The sequence below is a fragment of the Eschrichtius robustus genome, chromosome 19, assembly GCF_028021215.1.
Source record: "Eschrichtius robustus isolate mEscRob2 chromosome 19, mEscRob2.pri, whole genome shotgun sequence".
Taxonomy (NCBI): domain Eukaryota; kingdom Metazoa; phylum Chordata; class Mammalia; order Artiodactyla; family Eschrichtiidae; genus Eschrichtius; species Eschrichtius robustus.
Genome location: NC_090842.1, coordinates 23,156,689 through 23,176,636, shown reverse-complemented (window position 1 = coordinate 23,176,636; position 19,948 = coordinate 23,156,689).

The window sequence follows — 19,948 nt, the reverse complement described above, 5'->3', positions numbered from 1 at the left end:
TAATGTCTAATGTTTAACAGTGTTTTTCTAAGTGCAGTCTATGGGTCACCAATATCAGAGTCATCAGGTTTTTCTTTCAATAAAATGTAGGACCATAGTTCACACAAACCTGACTTAGAATATTAGAGGGTATACCTATGCATTTTATCAAAATTCCAAAGTTAATCTTATATGGGTGGAAATGTGGGAACCACCAACCCAGAAGATTCATGATAAATATTTGCTACATAAATATGTGTGCTATGGTATTGATGTTCTTCTCTTAAGGAAATGATGGTAGTCAGTAATAAAAAGAGAGAAAGATAAACATACTTCTTTTAATATGCTGGTCCTTCTGTATGAATTCTCTGAAGCTGAAATGATGAGCAGGCCTGCTCAAGTTAGATTGGGTTATCTATGTCCTATGATATTATAAACCAGAAAGATGCAGGATTCAGTTAGAATCCCCACAGATTGATGCCTCAGACAGACAATTGGAAGAATACTTTTCTCAAAATATGGTTATTACAAAAAATGAGAAATAAAACTTCCTGGGGTCTTTGGCACTATCCTAAGAATGATTCACATTCTTCTGCTATAAAGAGACACAACATAAATAAGACTCAAAGGCTAGAAATTGGATAATTACAGACACCCCAACATTAGAGACCATTGTTAACAGAGATTTCTGTCATCCCACTTAACCATTTCTCTGCCTGAAGGATCAAGTACTGCATAATGCTTCTAAAGTTTTGATCCATTTTCTCATTTTTCAATTCCATCCTCTCGTTTTTCTTCTATTTTGAATTTAGAGGAGTTCCAAGGATCATGATAGCTTTCCTTGTGTACTCCTACTGACTTCACTCTAAATTCGACTTATCTTAAATCAAGAACCTTTAAAAAAAAATCTTGACATGAAATGGGTCTGGTTTTATTATAGCATCATTTGTATGTGATCTCTGGGACTATGATTCTGCTCCTTTTAGGACTGGGTTGTTGTGTTTTTTCCCCAGCGAAATATGCCTTAACCTTCGTGAAAAATAATAAACTACCTAGCTTTTCAGTATCCCATGGGATTTTTTTTTTTAACATCGTTATTGGAGTATAATTGCTTTACAATGGTGTGTTAGTTTCTGCTTTATAACAAAGTGAATCAGTTATACATATACATATATCCCCATATCTCCTCCCTCTTGCATCTCCCTCCCACCCCTCTAGGTGGTCACAAAGCACCAAGCTGATCTCCCTGTGCTATGTGGCTGCTTCCCACTAGCTATCTATTTTACGTTTGGTAGTGTATATATGTCCATACCACTCTCTCACTTCGTCCCAGCTTACCCTTCCCCCTCCCCGTGTCCTCAAGTCCATTCTCTACGTTTGCATCTTTGTTCCTGTCCTGCCCTTAGGTTCTTTAGAAACTTTTTTTTTTTTAGAATCCATATATATGTGTTAGCATACGGTATTTGTTTTTCTCTTTCTGACTTACTTCACTCTGTATGACAGATTCTAGGTCCATCCACCTCACTATAAATAACTCAATTTCGTTTCTTTTTATGGCTGAGTAATATTCCATTGTATATATGTGCCACATCTTCTTTATCCATTCATCTGTTGATGGACACTTAGGTTGCTTCCTTGTCCTGGCTATTGTAAATAGTGCTGCAATGAACATTGTGGTAAATGTCTCTTTTTGAATTATGGTTTTCTCAGGCTATATGCCCAGTAGTGGGATTGCTGGGTCATATGGTAGTTCTATTTTTAGTTTTTTAAGGAACCTCCATACTGTTCTCCATAGTGGTTGTGTCAATTTACATTCCCACCAACAGTGCAGGAGGGTTCCTTTTTCACCACATCCTTTCGAGCATTTATTGTTTCTAGATTTTTTGATAATGGCCATTCTGACTGGTGTGAGGTGATATCTCATTGTAGTTTTGATTTGCGTTTCTCTAATGATTAGTGATGTTGAGCATATTTTCATGTTCCTCTTGGCCATCTGTATGTCTTCTTCGGTGAAATGTCTACTTAGGTCTCCCATCCATTTTTTAATTGAATTGTTTGTTTTTTTGATATTGAGCTCATGAGCTCTTTGTATATTTTGGAGATTAATCCTTTCTCCATTGTTTCATTTGCAAATATTTTCTCCCATTCTGAGGGTTGTCTTTTTGTCTTGTTTAAGGTTTCCTTTGCTGTGCAAAAGCTTTTAAGTTTAATTAGGTCCCATTTATTTAAAACTCTTAGAGGAAAACATAGGAAAATCACTCTGACATAAACCACAGCAAGATCTTTTCTTGACCCACCTCCTAGAGTAATGGAAATAAAAATACATTTATCTTAACTCTAGAGTTGCCAAGGAAACTTTACTGTGAGATGAGGAACACCAAAGTCCAGGTCACTCCCAGCCAATCTTGTAGTGACTAGGCCTGATTTTAACTGTTTCTCACAGACATGTAACAACAATGGGATATGGTAAATGCTAATGTATAGGTATGTAAAATTCTGTGGAAGAAAGGAAGGAAAAGAGTTTAATCCTAACTGGGGTACTTAGGAAAGGCTTCAAACAAAAGGCAATATTGAGTTTCTGAGACAATGAGAAGAATTTTTAGTGGCTGGACAATAAAGTTAAGGGTAATTTAGGCACAAGAAAGAGTAGGTGGGAAACAAGAGAAATATGTAGGTATTTGGAAGGAAGGGGTTGGGATTTCAAGAGGTTGAAAATATTTTGAGTACAGAATTCAAGAGAAATGAAACTAAAGGAAGGCTAGGTCCAATTGATTTGATAGTATTGAATTGAAAATGTCAATATGTTTTTCTGTGATTAATTTGCATGTTTACAACTGGTTGATTTAGGGTTACATTATAAAAATATCAGCATGGGTCACTATTTATTATGATGCTATTTATAATTATGGACAATAGAAATCACCTAAATTAACAAAAGAGAAGAATATCAAGTAAACTTTATTACCTCCACTTCAAGGATGGTTGTGCATTCATGACAAAGAATGCATATGGTGGAGGTGCGAGATGAAAGCTAATACTGCATGGAATACCAGGTCTTCCTGAAATAAGGGAAAGTTAGAAGAACTAGACCAGGGAGACTAGAAATATCAAGATTTCTAAATTGGGATATACCATCCTGATGCATTATTATCACAGGAGTTCTTTTGTATTTTATCATTTGCTGATATAACTTGTCTTGCGATAAAATTTGGGGTTTTGTACAAACTGAATAATATCTGCTCCCTCCAAAAAATATTTTAAAAGTATTTTTTCTTTTTATTCCTAGACTAGCATTAACATCAAGCCAAGTTCCTATGATTGTTTCTGGCAATATTGAAATAAAAATATGTCACAGGAACAAAGAAAGACTACCTACGAGTTAAATCCCAGGGAATTAAGGTGATTTTGTTCTGAAATCTCCTGCATTGTTATATTAGTACTTCCATGTCTTTGAAAATTTATATTGAACTGATGTGGTTTTTTATGAAAATGATTCAGTTCTAAGAGATAATACTAAGATCAGTGCATTAATTAAGTATAATTTACAGGGAATTAGGATGATACCTGTTATATTCTTCTTAGCCAAGGTTCTATGTCTAAGATAAGATCTTTACTAAAATATACATATGTATATATAGTAATTTTGGAGCTGTTCACTTCATTCTTTAAAATCCCAGAGCCACACTAGTTTAGATGTATTACTAAAGCAAACGAATTCCCTTGAATATATTAAAATACATGAAGAAATAATCTGTTTTTTCACTAATTTCTTTTCATGTAGAAATTTAAAAACCATGAGTACTTTTTCTGACAGTGAATTCTATTCTTCTTATGACAATTTGTGACTTCAAAAAATTTAAAGTAGCAGATAACACTACCTATGCTCTACAACTTGGATGAAATCATATCAATAGTTGTTATGTGCTTTCTTCTAGAAATTTTCACATTTTAAAATGAATACCCTGATTTTTTTTCTCACCTAACATGAAGACATAATCTTCCACTGAAGTACTACTGTTCTTTTCCATAAAACCACTTTTAGTGCCTACATGATGTTCCAAAGTTTGGATGTATCATGCTTTATATTATGATTTTTAAATAGCTTTGATCTGTAGGCAATTTTCAGTATTAAGCTAATGGTAGTGAACATATTTGAGAATACAGATCTTTTTGTTTGTTTTCTTTTTGTGCTTTAATTTCTTTTTCTCAACATTTATTTTTTTAAGTTGGCCAAAACCAAGGAAATCTATTTTCGTCTCTTAGAGGTAATCAGTACGAAAAAAAAAAATGTAAAGAAATGGCATTTGTCACTGTAGGTGAACCTTTTGGCTGAAGTCTTTCAATTTTAAAATAAGGTTTATTAATCCATTTGCTCATTTGAGACACTTCAATAGAACTGAGTATACAAGTTTATTTTGGGACTTCCCTGGTGGTCCAGTGGTAAAGAATGCACCTTACAATGCAGGGGACGTGGAGAGGCTGTGGGCGGCAAACTACAGAGCCCACGCACCCTGCAGCCTGCGTGCCACAGCTAGAGAGAAGCCCGTGCACGGCGACGAAGAGTCTGCGTGCTGCAGTGAAAGATCCTGCATGCCGCAACTAAGACCCGAGGCAGCCATAAATAAATAAATAATAAATAAATCTTAAAAAAAAAAAAAAGTTTACTTTATGAGTAAAATTAGAGATTTCATGTTGAATGCAGCTCAGATCATTTGCTTTAATGTTCCATATGATGAAAAAAAGTGATTCTGAAAAGAATATGAATGAAAATACATTTTTTCAAATAAAAACACATTTTTTAATCTCTAGGAGACTCACTTAGGTTAGTCAAGTTTCTAGCAGGAGGAGGAGGAGATGGAGCATTCACATTCGAGCTGGGTAATTTGCAGGAAGTCCAGTAAAGTCACTATTTACCAAGATGTGGTCAGAGTATAGGAAGTTAATCAAGGGATAGTGAAATGCCCTAGATCTAATAGCAGCCTAAAGATATGATAAATATCAGGGCTGAGGAAACAAGAGAAAATAGTGATTACTGGAACAGGGAGAAGAGAGCTGGGTGGATAGGGGGACCTGGTAGCCTGATTGAATCTCCTCCCATCCTCTGACCTCACTGCTGTGTCTCCCATTGGCCAAACATATATGGCAGGCAGAGAGGAAAGCAGATACCCATATAGACCAGTTTCCTGGGACAGTACAGAGTAGAGAAGAGTCGAGAGGGCATTTAGGTTGGCAAATGAAAACACCCTCATCCTTAAAAGGCTTCTATGACAAATCCTTTGGAAGGGGGATTATTATTTTGTAAACAAATCATCACCCTGTGTATTCTTTGTTTTGTAAATATGGTAATACTGCTATTATAAAGCAGAATGGAAAAAGAGTTTACTTGAAAAATGTCTGTGGAACCTCAGCTCTGGGGGTAATTTAGCTGCTAACAATTACAAGCTTTTACAAGTTATTCGTTCACATATTTATTTAGTGTTTGCTATGTACCAGACACAACGCTATGTGCCAGGCATGTACTCTATAATTTGATTCCCTATAAGTATTAGAAGGTTGAAGTTTCTTGCCCACAGACACACAAGCTAAATAGAGGCAGAGCCAACATTTTAGCCTAAGTGGCCTCTAGGGCTAGCACAATTGACTGTGCTCTATGTACAGTCAGTACCATCCTTCCATCAGGGAAGATACCATCACTATGTTTTATCATTGCCTTTTCCTCTTTCATTTATCACCCCCCGAAAAGCAATGATCATATTTTATTTTATTTTGTATTTGTTTCTGTTGTTGTTGTTAATGGTCTATCTCTCTCCATTTCAATCAACCTTTCCTTCTGAGCATTTGTTTCAGGTTTTTTCCCTTGGAACGCAGATTCCAAGATGGAATAACAATGCAGGTTTTTCAGAGGGGGGTATATTTAGATTGACGTCTGAGAAAGGAAGGTGTCAGCCTGATGGAGAGCTGGGTGTATATTCAAATTTGGGGGCTGAGTCTTTATCTTTGTGGTGATCTATAGCCACGTGAAGGGTGCCAAAGAAAACAGGCATCCAGAAACAACTCTGGATGCTGTTGTTTTCTTCAGCTGAGACAGTCCTCAAGGAGGATTGACAACTGAGGGCCAAGGGTTATCTTGGCATCACTCCCATCAGGTGGATGAAAAGCCTTTCATTCCTAAAGTGGGACTGTGTAGTGCATCACAGCATCCACCAGAGTAATTATGAATCTCTTCTTTAATGTATAAGCAAAATAGTATACATTATGAACACATATGCATATACACTTGTATTCTATTATATGCTTAAATGTATTGTTATAAATAACAAATGAGATTACAGTGTAGTCAATTAGTTACTGCATTAACACCTTACAAATTATTTACTATACATACTTACATACACAAAATATGCATGTGCATTTCTATCTAAGTCTGTATTATTCCTAGATAGAAAAGGCTCATTGAAAAGTTCATGAATTGCTCAAGTGCAGAAATCAATGTGTTTATACCTTAAATTTGTTTTAGATCCTTGAAGTAGGGCAATTGATTGCTATCCATTATAGGCACAATTTCTGAATTCCTGCATCCAGATGACTAATGATATTGTAGATTCTACCTATTTATCAGTATTAAATAAAAATAAATAAAGTCTCTGTGAGTGGCTCTGATTTTCTGCCCATAGTTGGGCAAATTGTTCATCATTGTATTTAGGGCTGCAAACTGTCATACAAGCATTTGATTCCTCCCTAACTGTGGATCTCAGGTGGTTTCTTCTGTAGCCAAGGGAAATGATATAAAGAAGTCAAGCCACTCCTTTAAGATGAGTTCTGGGTGGCAAAACCAGAACAGGGTAAAGCCAGAAGAGCAGAGACTATAGAGAAAAGGAAAGGAAACAGCTGGGCTCTACAGATTCTATTTCTTTTAATCTTCACAGTATACCCGAATCAAGAGCTATTTCCAAATTAAAAATCTGAGTTAATGATTTTAAATAAACTTATTCATGGTCACACGTGAAATATTTTTGCAGAGACAGGATTAAACCTAGTTCTGTTGACCCAGAGTGCAGGTTTTAATCCACTACTCTTCTATATCACCTGAGAGAAAAGTTTTCCAAAGGCATGCTTGCATTTGGGATGTCTAACTGATGAGTGCACTGGTATAATGCCAGTCTGCTTACTTTTTCCATTTTCCCATCTGTAATTCTTGACACGGATTTGTGACTATTCCTCTTTGGAAGAGAATGGGTATAGATGTATGAAAAAAAAGAACTCTGAAAAATGTTAAAATCTAAAGCAAATGCACCATTAAAGTGTTCAGATACAAGTTAAATGAAGCTTCTTGTGATTCACTTGGAGATTTGCTTTAAGATTTTTCAATTTCTGGACAAGCCTGCACCTGTCCACAGATTCTGCTTTTCCTCCTTTAATAATTCAGCTGCTGACAGTTGGAGCTTTGCTTCTGCTTCATTAACCTGCTCCTGGGAAGTAGTATTTTCTCAAAATTTTGGGACATTTTCATTTCTCATCTTTAAAGGATCCCTCTCCACCTCTTCCCGAGTCACACATTTCTACCATCTCAGTCAGATGAAGTCTCTCATTGTTATTCAGCCTGACAGTGTTCAAAATCAGGTGCTTATTTTTGTCCTTTGATTTACACTGATCATTTACATCTTTGTACATTAGATAGATAGTCTCTTTCTTCTTTCTTTTGTCTCCAAATCACAGCACACTGAATTTGCATCCAGAGAGATATTTTGGGTTTGTCTAAGGATGTAAGGAGTTTTCATTATTAATGAAAAGTTAATCAAATGAAAGTAGAATTACTATAATATGTTGACTCCTCAAAAATATTTGCAATGAAAAAAGATCATGGCATATTTTAAGTGTAGGTGTATTGTTTTTCAAGTTCAGAGGACAGTCTGTTTACATACTTATGTTCTTTTCCACTGTTTCTCCTGGTTTAATTCTGGGCCTCTGCTTGGATGCCAATGTACTCAAGAAGGTAATATTCTTTTTCTTCCAAACTCCCAAACATACTGATGTTACCCACATTGGGTCATATTTATAAAATCCAATATTATAACACATGCTGATGTATTTTTTCATGAGTCAGAAAATTTGAAACTAGCAAGTTCCAGAAAAGAAGGGATAACTTTAGAGCAAAAAAAGATTTAGAAGAAGGCTCTGACTCCTACTGATTATGTGACATTGAGTCGGTAGCTTCATCTTTCTAAGCCTCATTTTTTCTCACTTCTAAAATGGTGCAATTGTCACTGCCTATCTGATGGTGCTGTTGGGAGCACCAAATGAATTAGTACAAGCAAAATTCTCAACATAAAACATGGCAACTTATTGAAAATGCTTCTATTATTACTGATATGAAGTGTTTTGAAGCAGAAGACACATGGGTCTCCGGTGGTAACTTGGTTATCCCCTTTGAGTTTTAGAGTTTTCATAACTGAATTGAGAAAAAAAAACGATACTTTATGTTACCGGCCAAATTGTGTTTCCCCCCTAAATTCACGTGTTGAAGTCCTAAATCCCCATTACCTCAAATCCCCATTACCTCAGAACGTAACCACATTTGGAGATAAAAATCTTTAAAGAGGTGATTAAGTTAAAATGAGGTCATTAGGATGGGCCTATTCCAATATGATTGGTATTCTTACTAGAAGAGTTAATTAGGGCATAGACATACACAAATCAAGGCGCAATCATGTGAGGACATAGTGAGAAGGCAGCCATCTGCAAGCCAAAGAGAGAGGCCTCGGGTGAAACCACACCTGCCAACTCCTTAATCTTGGACTTTTAACCTCCAGAACTGTGACTAAATAAAATTCTATTGTTTAAGCCACCCAGTCTGCGGTATTTTTTTATGGCAGTCCTAGCAAATCAATATACTTTCCTTTAAATATAAAGAGCATAACATAATGCCCATACATAGGAGGCACTTAGTAAATATTCATTCCATTTCCCCCACTTATGACTTCTATGACATTCTTAATTTTATAATTTGCATACACATCTTTTTCTCTTAAGAACATATATTCTTGATGTCAAAAATAACATAATCCCTACTTAGCACCCTTCTTTTCATAGCTAAAATCAGTGACTTGCAGCTAGTACATTGATGATTATTGGTTAAGTAAATAAATGGACATATGAATGAAAATGCAGCTGAATTATCTACAGAAGACTGAAAATTCTGTTTGGACAACATATGGTTAAATTTAATGGCAACTTTATCTCCAGCATCCTGTAATAGCCAGATGGTTGTAGCCATTTTAAAAAATATTAATTGGCAACCTAGAAGCAACACATTACAGGAATATTTTCCCATGTAACTCTCCTTATTTAGGTGGTATAGAAATGTTCATCTCTAACTAGACTTAAAACCACGTGAATATGGCCTATTTAATATTTTACTTATGTCCTTTTCTTTGTTATCTGGAGTGAGATTATTAATGCAGAATAAATAGGTTAGCTAAATATTCTTGCCAGCCACAAAATAAATATAAACGTGCATAGGTCAATAATGCCTTACTTGGAAATTTCCATCAACATTTTTTAGGGAATTTGTGCAATCTGCCCGAGACAACTTGAGGCAAGCAGAGACTACCTGTATAGCTGATACCATGCCTTTACACATAGCGCCAACAGGAGGTTAGGAATGCCAACACACAGACTGCCATCTAGAATACTGTAGCACATCACAATCTATTTCAAATTGATTCAGTAGGCCCATGTGAACACTGAAACAGAATATTTGACTTCATAAGCTCATATTTGGTCGTGCCCATTTACAGTTAAATCATCTGTCAATAGGTTTATTTTCAATCTGGCTACATAAAAAACTATATAACATAGGCACTGAAACAGCATTTCCTAATGTGTGTTTTGTAGAATACTAATTCCTTCACATGTTAATTAGTAAAAATAAAAAAGAGGTAGTAGCATATTCCCTAGTCAATTCAATTTGGGAGACCATGACTCAGAGTTAAACTGAATTTCACAGATTTGCAGAAATTTTAATATAGGAATCTGTGTTAAGATTATCCAGACATATGATTTCAAAATATATTCGACTGTGACACCTTAAACCTAGAGAGTGACTTATTGGCTTATCGTACTGTACAACACACCAATGAAACTGCTCAACATAACAGTAAACGTTGCCAACTCAGAAATCAGAAATGTAACATTGTCTTGTAGAATGAGGACTATATACCAGAGGCTGGTTGAAACTTAGGAAAAAGAAACCGTGAAAATTCCTATTAATAAGTCCAAGGAACCAGCAGTTAGGAGATCTCCCTTTGGCTTTGGCATAAGACTGGTTTTTGTTTGTTTGTTTGTTTGCTTTAGACTCTACTTACAATTCCTTCTTCTTGAAGGACATTTGATGCCAAATGCATGTTTTTTGGTTAATCATCCAAAATCAGAATTAACACACAATCCTAGGCCAACTAACAGAGGGAGATAAAGGGCTGTGGAGTAGGATTTCCCTCAGTGAAATAAGACCTTAACAAAACCAGCTGTCCCTCAGTGGTTGAGCTATTTTATCACTCAGTGTGACACAACAGTGATAAATACTGGAGGTCTTTATTCTAAACTTGTCCTTAAATAGATTCATCTTCCCAATTGCCTAGCATATTTTTTTCTTATTTTGGTAACAGGCTTATTGAAATGTAATTTTAGAATATTTTCATCACCCCAAAAAAGATAATATAGTTTTTAGCTGTCACCCCCTAATCTCCATTCCCCGCCCAGGTCTAGGCAACACCTAAACTACTTTATGTATAGGTTTGCCTATTCTGAGCATGTCATATAAATAAAATCATGTATATGGGGTCTTTTGTGGTTGTTTTTCACTTAGCATAATGTTTTCAAGGTTCATCCATTTTGTAAAATACGTAAGTACTTCACTCTAGCTTATGGTTGAATAATATTCCATTGTATAGATATGTCATATACTATTTATCCATTCAACAGTTGGTGTACATTTTGGTTGTATCCACCTTTGCTATTATGAATAATGCTGCCATGAATGTCTGTGTACAAGTTTTGTGTGCATATTCATTTTTGTTTCTGTTTGGTATATATCTGGAAGTAGAATTTCTAGGTCAAATAACTCTGTGCTTAACTTTCTGAGGAACTACCAGACTGTTTTCCAAAGCAATTGTACCATTACATACCCACCGGCTGTGTTGGAGGGTTCTGGATTCTCTACATCCTCACCTCCACTTATTTTCTGTGTTTTGTTTTATTTTTTGATAATAGTCATCCTAATGAATATGAAATGGTCTCGTGGTGATTTTGATCTTCATTTCCATAATGATTAGTGATATTCAGCATGTTTTCATGTGCTTATTGGTTATTCATATATCTACTTTGGAGAAATGTCTGTTGGAGTCCTTTGCCCATTTTTAAATTGGGTTTGTTTTCTTGCTGTTGAGTTCTAGTTTTTTTTTTTTTTTTTTTTAATATTTTAGCTTTTTAAAAAAATATTCTGGAATAGTAATCCCTTTTCCAGAAAAGGAGGGTCCTGTGGGAAAGGTGGTCGACAAGGAGCCATGTGTCTATCAGCCTATAACACTTCCAGTCTCTCATCTCAGCTTTCATTTGTTTATTTATTTTATTTATTTTTGGCTGCGTTGGGTCTTCGTTGCTGTGCGTGGGCTTTCTCTAGTTGCTGTGACCGGGGCTACTCAACTCTACTGCACATATCAGTGCAGAAAGTTGGAAAATGATATTACATTAAAAAATCTGAAGACAATCAACTTTAATATTTAGGTGTACTTCCTTCAACATGGAGATATATATGTAGATGCTTATCTATAAGGATAGATTGGCTACATCATAATTAGGATTATGCTGCAATAATTTTTTTTTTCAACTCTGCTCTGTTAAATGTCCAAAATAGGAAAATTTATAAACAAAGAAAAATTAGTGGTTGCTTAGGACTGGGGACTGGGGAGGTGGGGTGAGAGGGGATGAGAAATGACTGCTAATGGGCAAAAAGTATCTTCTTAGGGTGATAAATATATTCTAAAATTATTGTGATTATTGAACAATACTGTAAATTTATTAAAAATGACTGAATTGTACACTTTGAGTTAACTTTATGATGTATGAATTATATACCAATAAAGCTATTAAAATATTTCAGTTAACTACATACCAAGTTTTCATAAAATAAATTCCATATTTTCTTTGCAATTTCATTCCATCACCTTATGTTGAAATGAATATAAACTTAAGTTAGTTTGTTATATAAATTGTGAGCTTATAAGGGTGATCACTTTGCTCTAGTTTGAAAACTTTACAAAATATTTTAATAAAATAATATATGTCCTTCCAGAAAAAAAAATTTTAATGGATTCCTTAGAACTTTCTATATATATAAGATCACATTATCTTTGAATTGGGAGAACATTACTTTTTTCTTTCTAATATCTCATTTTCTTTCCTAATTGATGTTACTATAACTTCCAGTGTAATGTTAAATAGAAGCAGTGAAAGCTGATATCCTTGTCTTGTCCTTGATCTCAGTATGACGTTTGTTGTGGGTCTTTCACAGATGCTCTTACCAGGTTAAGTTCTGACACGAAGTACTGATTGTTCAGTGTTTTTATCAACAATGTGTGTTGGATTTTGACAAATGTTTTTTCTGTATCTATAGATACAACCTTGTAGGTTTTTTTGTGGTTTTTAAAAATTAATATGTCCTATTAAATCAGTTGATTTCTGGATGTTCAACCAACATTGCATTCCTGGGGTATATTCAACTTGGTCATGTTGTATAGAGCTTTTTATATGTTCCTGGATTTGTATTGCTAGTATTTTGTAGGGGTTTTTTTGGTGGTTTGGGGGGATAGTTTTAAAATTACTAATTCAATCTCTTTACTTGTTCTAGGTCTGTTCAGATTATCTATTCCTTCTTGAGCCAGTTTTGGTAGTTTGAGTCTTTCTGGGAATTTGCTCATTTCACCTAAGTGGTCTATTTTATTGGTGTACTACTGTTCATAGTATTCTTTTATAATCCTTTTATTACTGTAAGGTAGGTAGTAATGTCCAGTCTTTTTATTCTGATTTTAATAATTTGAGCCTTGTATCTTTTTTTCTTGATCAATCTGTCTAAAAATTTGTCAATTTTGTTGATCCTTTCAAAGAAAGAAACAACTTCTGGTTTTGTTGACTTTTCTCTATTGTTTTTTTGACTTCTGTTTCATTAATTGCCAGTCTAATCTTTTTTATTTCCTTCCTTTTGCTGGCCTTGGGTTTACTTTGTTATATTTTTCCAGTTCCCTAGTGTGGAAGGTTAGATTATTGATTTTTAGATCTTTACTCTTATTATTTTAAAGAGGTATTTACAGCTATAAAATTCCCTCCAAGAACTGCTTTAGCTGCGTTACATAGTGTTGTGTTTACATTTTCATTCATCTCAAAAATATTTTCCATCTTCTCCTGTGATTTCTTCCTTGACACACTGGGTTTTTAAGAGTATGTTGTTTAGGGCTTCCCTGGTGGCGCAGTGGTTAAGAATCTGCCAGCCAATGCAGGGGACATGGGTTCAAGCCCTGTTCTGGGAAGATCCCACATGTCGCAGAGTGGCTAGGCCCATGAGCCACAACTACTGAGCCTGCGCGTCTGGAGCATGTGCTCTGCAACAAGAGAGGCCGCGACAGTGAGAGGCCTACGCACTGCAATGAAGAGTGGCCCCCGCTCGCTGCAACTGGAGAAAGCCCTCACACAGAAACGAAGACCCAACACAGCCAAAAATAAATAAATTTATTTAAAAAAAAAAAAAAGAGTATGTTGTTTAATTTCTGTAGATTTCTGAGTTTCTCAAATTTCTTTTGGTTATTGATTTCTAATTTCATTCCATAGTGGTTATAGAGCATATTTTGTCATCTTCCTTATGGATTGACCCTTTTATTATTACTGTTATTACTTATATAGCTGTATGTAATTCTACCATTTTATTTTAATCTCTATGTCTCATGTGTTTTTTGTTTATCTGTTCCTTCTTTACTGCTTTTTTTTTGTTAAATGATTCTTTTTACAATGTAATATTTTAATTCTTTTAGCTTTTAAACTATATTTCTGAGTTATTTTGTCAATGGCTGCTCTAGAGCTTACCATATATTTACTTATGAGAATTTACTTTAGAGTTACACTAAATTAATTCCAGTGAAATACAGAAATATTATTCCAGTATAGCTCTGTCTGATAAACTAAGCTGGCCCACAAGTTACCTTATATCTCAATGAAGTTATCTGTCTGTCTTAATTGCTTTTCACCACAATCTCCATTATTTTGAAGAGTACCACTAGGCTTTAATTTCCCCACATTCTATTGCAAACAAAGTCAGTTCCTTTGGGAAGAACTTCACTGCATTATCTTTTATAACCTGTCTCTCCTCTGGACAGAATCTCTGAGCCATGGCTCTGAAGCAGAAGACAGACATAGCAGCCACGTCTCTCCACATAGCATCCGTGATTCAGGAGCTGGGTATTTGATGACGGAAGACAGTAGCCTCTGGTCTTCTCAGCTTATCTCTCCCAGCATGGGACCTCTGTCTTACTAATGGTTGGATAGAGGCTAATCAGGATCCCAGTATTCTCAGTGGGCCAAGGTAAAACTTCCATCCCACGGGTGGAGGCTGAGTGGAAAAATGACACCTCCCTTTCTTGGTTGTACTCACCAGGAACTCAGACTCTTTAACAGGTGTTTGAGAGATAGGATGAGATATGCTGATGATCCACCACTTCTCAGAAGACACTGCAGACTTATACAGGGAGATGGGGCTAGTGGGAACCATTTGCTCTTTGTTGCATTCACCTGTAGTAGAATTTCTGTCACAAGACTGAGAAAGAGTGGGAGCGGAATGGGTTTAAATGCCCTCACACTCTTGCTTTTCTAACTGTGTGTTAGCAGATTTTCTTGAATAAATGTCTCTTTATTTGCTGTATGCCATTAGTCCATTTCCAGAGACTTTAAATGGTTGCTATGTCATAATTTTTATGAGTTTCACTAGGGAGCAGGTCTACAGAATACCCTCATGTTGAGATCTTGGATATATAACCGCTCTCTTTAGTTTGTTTCTATACTTATTATTTATCTGCTGAGATGTTGAGATTTACTATTCACTACAGCTTATCAGTGTATTTTAGTCTTTGATCATAATTTTAAATTTCTTTTCCTCAAATTCAAACATTTGAATCATCTCAAGGTCTGTTTCTATTGATTTGTTTTATTTTTATGACTCAGATTTTCCTGATCATCCTTGGTTTACATTTTACTGATTTATGATTTGTTGGACACGGAGAATAATAAGTTGTGTGGAATCTGGACTATATCATCTTCCCTTAAACAATACTGAGTTGTATTCTGTTGGTAGTTATTTAACTGGTAATTCCTTTTCAGCCTTTCAAGCTTGGTTCTATTCTTTGTCAGTGGTAATCTATTAATATTTTGACCTCAATTCTGCAGCGTGGCTTTAATTCTAATGTGTGATTCTTACTCCTAAGACTTGATCTTTCATGGGTTTCAGTAGAATGCTTATTCCATGGGTTTCAACGAAATCCCCACACTCTGCCTGAGCCTTGTCACCTTGATCTGTCACATTTCCACAGTCAGAAGGCCAGTAAAAATGTTGAACTGATCTTATCTGCTTCCTCTCAAATTTCACAGTCATGTCCTACTTGTTGTTCAATATCTGAAACAACAGATGGTTGTTGATGATTTTGTGCATGAGGTTTCCATTCACTGAGATAAGAGCTACAGGACATAAAACTGGTTTGGGGAAACCAGTGAGTTCAAATTTAGGGGATGTAGAATTTGCGGAATCTTTAGTATATCCAAAAATATATGCCTCTTAGTTATAGGAATGCTATAGTAAGGCATTATAGATAACTATGAGGACATCTGTGATCAAAGCTCAAACAGGTACCTACGGTTTCAACCAGGGATTTGAGATAAGACCTCAGAATGATTTCTAATCCTCACTGGAGATTGGGCTAAATGTATAGTTGCCAACATTATCCTGGTTAGGTTTGTATAAGAAACTGGGCAGAGATAATTTTGAGGAGTCAAGGGACATTGACATTGGATGAGGTGAGGCACTACACAGGACAGAGACTGATACTTCCAATGAGTTTCTATTTCACTGGACAAGATAAAAAAACATTTGATGGGTAGTTTTGTGTTGTGGTTGAGTACAAAACATTGATACCACTGCATTTAGGGTCTCCTGTGAAAGTCAGTATGCATCAGCAATGCACTTCAAGTTAAATAGCCACGTACTATTTGTTGGAGAAACAAAATAACTATAGCTTCTCATAGTTTTTTATCTCCTGAGGGCAGATGTTCCTGATAAACAGGCATTAGTGTTTCTTCCATTAGGAACTCTAAAAAATATAAATTAATGTCTTAGTATTGTAGCTTCTGTAGTGGTCTCTTGTGTTTTAGAATAGCACGAATCAATTCACCAAGGCTAGAGTCCTCTCACATTGTAAACCAATGAAATTAAGTTTGTGAATCTGAAAAGCTGAAAAAACACCCCTGGGACTGAGGAAAATGTGAGAATAAGACTGAGAAGCCATGATTCCCTATCCATCTTCCTACACACTAACACAGCCTCTGTCATCTGGGAAAGAAGAACAGTTCTCACCACGCGAGTTAAAAGCTGTGAATGTGACCTAGATAATTCTTGAAGAATTTAAGTTGAAATACCTCCTTCAATGTCTACTGAAAGAAAAAAAATAAACCTTCATTCCTTAGAATGAAATTGTGGTAAAAACAAGTGTATATAGAGAGATGGATTGAGATGAAAAAAGTTGCTCTCCCAGGTAAACTGTCTGAATATATCTGGCCATGCTTTAAAATAGTCTCATCATATTTAAATCATTGGAAATACTGTGTGTATCATTGGAAATACTGTGTGTGTGTGTGTGTGTGTGTGTGTGTGTGTGTGTGTGTGTGTGTGTGTGTGTTGGTTTAGATAATAACCAAACATTATTCTCAGCCATAAGAATAAATAACTTCTCCAAAGGAATAAGAAATACTTGGTATTCAAGAAATATCTAATTTGAAATGATTATGCTATAAATAATTTTCTCACTGAAAATATGATATTTTACCCCTTAGTATAGTTCTCCTTTGATACTTATCTCAAGACAATAAATTATATAATAAATTTTAATAGTAATAGCTTCCTGTTTTAATTAGAACAAGGACAGAGTATAAGCAGGAAAATCGCCTGGCTTGATGCCCAGCTATTTTATAGATGCCTGAAAATTTTTTTCTGAATGATTAACAGTTGGTATTGAAACAATATCAGAGGAATGAAAATTGAAGAAAAACTTGAGCTGTTCAGTACATAAAGGTAAAGTCTCCATGTTGGCATTCCCATTATCCAAAATTTAATGGGAAAAAGACATTGGGCATGATTTATCCTGCTCATAAGAAGAGTACATTTAAAAGAAGGAGAAACTTGGCTTATTATAAAGAAAAACACTAAGAAGTGTTCCACAGTAGTTTAATTTGCTGGCCTTGATTCAGTAGTACAGTTCATTGACTAAAGGGAATGAGAGAAATGTTATTTCTTCTTTGGAGACAGTCTTAACTGGGTGACCTAAACGGTTTTCTCCAGCACCAAGCCTATAAAAATTTAAACATCTCAAGATTTTGATTAATTTGTCCATTCATCCATTAATTCATTCACATTTAATTTTTAATATCTATTTTATTTCCCTAATTGTGTTAGTTACTAATGATCAGAATTTTGGAAGGTACACATTGCCCTTACCCTCTCACAGCTTCAAGAATAGTAGGGAAAACAAGAATGAAACAGGCAGTGTAAACAGCATGTGTTATGAGGTATAACTGAAGAAGGAGAGGGAGTTTTGGAAGCATAGAGCAAGAGCTCTTCAGTGCTAAAACTGTGCAACAATATGGAGTGTTCAGGCACCACCAAGGAAATTTCACACTCCTCAAGATACTTCTGTCAAATATCCTGGGACCAAAGTATAGTTTGGACCATCAGAGAATCAAGAATCCAGGGTCACGTTTAGAGAGTGAGAAGAAGCAGAACAGAAAACCCATTTTCACTGAGGCCTCTGCCACTCAATTAATTTTCCTGGAGGTCACTCTAGTGTGGTAATATCTCTTCTTCACAAACAGCATACTATCCATCATTACACTCATTAGTGAATTCCTGTGACGTAAGTTGATCTTAGACAATGAAAAGATGGAAGTTTTGGGTTTGGCTGTGCAAGTGTTTTCTGGGATTTAATTGACTTGACATTTGAGATTTACCCAGTAAACATTATACACCCTGGAACCTCCAAAGGATTGATAACAACTTTAGAGTCTCCCTGCCAAAGGATGGAGAAAGCTCATTTAGCCTTTCTGCAACTATTTTCCTAGGGAAAAAATGCTTCCAATATGATACAATAGTTATTTCCAGGTGGTGGTATGCAATATCTCAACACAGAAGAGGATTTTGTCCCAAATAGCAACAAGGAGTAGCAAAGTAGTTTGACTGTAGGTATTATGTTCTATACACACTCACTGCATATTTTTCTTATTATTCATACTGACTCTATTTTGAAAAAAGAGCTATAATACACATTTTTATAAAATATGACCATGTAAGTCTATATGAACACACTATAAATAATAATACACGGTGGACTTCTACTTTCCCAGTTTCAAAGGTTACAGGTATGTGAAATTAGGTTAGTTAAAAACTTTATTTTACAATTGGTGAACAGATTCTTGGGGTGGGGAGATTTACACACACACACACACACACACACACACACACACACACACACCCTTCATATTAAGTTTGGGTAAAGTTTGCAATTCATTAGCCAAGGATACAGAAACAAATGATAGAGGAGATGAAGCCATGTTTATACAATTTTACTTGGTTACAGAACTTCAAAAGAGACAGCAGTCAGCTATGTTATCCACAAAAAAGAGGGTCAGTGAGAGATTAAATAACCATACTTACTGCCTTGTCATCTCCCTTTTATGTTGTGGCTTAAAAATATGTTTACCACCTGAATCATTATTTGGGAATATGTACAGATGTATAAAACCCTCCTCTTCCTTTTTTTTTTAATTCCAGTTTTACTGAGATATAATTCACATAACATAAAATTCACCAATTTTAACATACAAAACACAACCATATCCACATCCAATTTAAAAACATTTCTATCATCTACAAAAGAAATTCCAAACCTATTAGAAATCACTCTTCTTATCCTCTCACCCCTAATCCTAAGGAAATACAAATCTGATCTCTGCCTGTATGAATGCGCCTATTCTCAGCATTTCATATAAATGAAATAATGTAATACGTGGTCTTTTGTGAATGTGTTCTTTCTTTTAACATAATGGTTTCAAGGTTCATCTATTTGGAACATATATCGGGACTTCATTCCAATTTATGGTTGAATAATACTCCATCATATGAAAATGTCACATATTATTTATTCATTCATCAGCTGGCGGACATTTGAGTTGTTTCCACCTTTTGGATAATACTCCTATTACCTTTGTATACACATTTTTTGGGGGGATGTACATTTTTGTTCTACTTCAGTATATGCTTAGGAGTGGAATTGCTGGGTTATATAGTAACTTTATAATTAACATTTTGTGGAACTGGCAAAATGTTTTCCAAATGGGCACCATTTTACATTCCCACCAGCAATGTTTATGGTTTCTAGTCTCTTCACATCATAGTCAAACATCTGTTTTGTCTATCTTTTTTACTATAATGATCCTAGTGAGTGCAGAGTGATATCACATTAAGGTTTTGATTTGCATTTCCTTAACAACTAATGATACTGAGTAGCTTTTCATGTGCTCATAGGACATTATATATCTTTTTAAGAGAAATGTCTATCCAAATACTTTGCCTATTTTTTACTTGGTTCTGTATCTATTTTTGAGTTGTAAG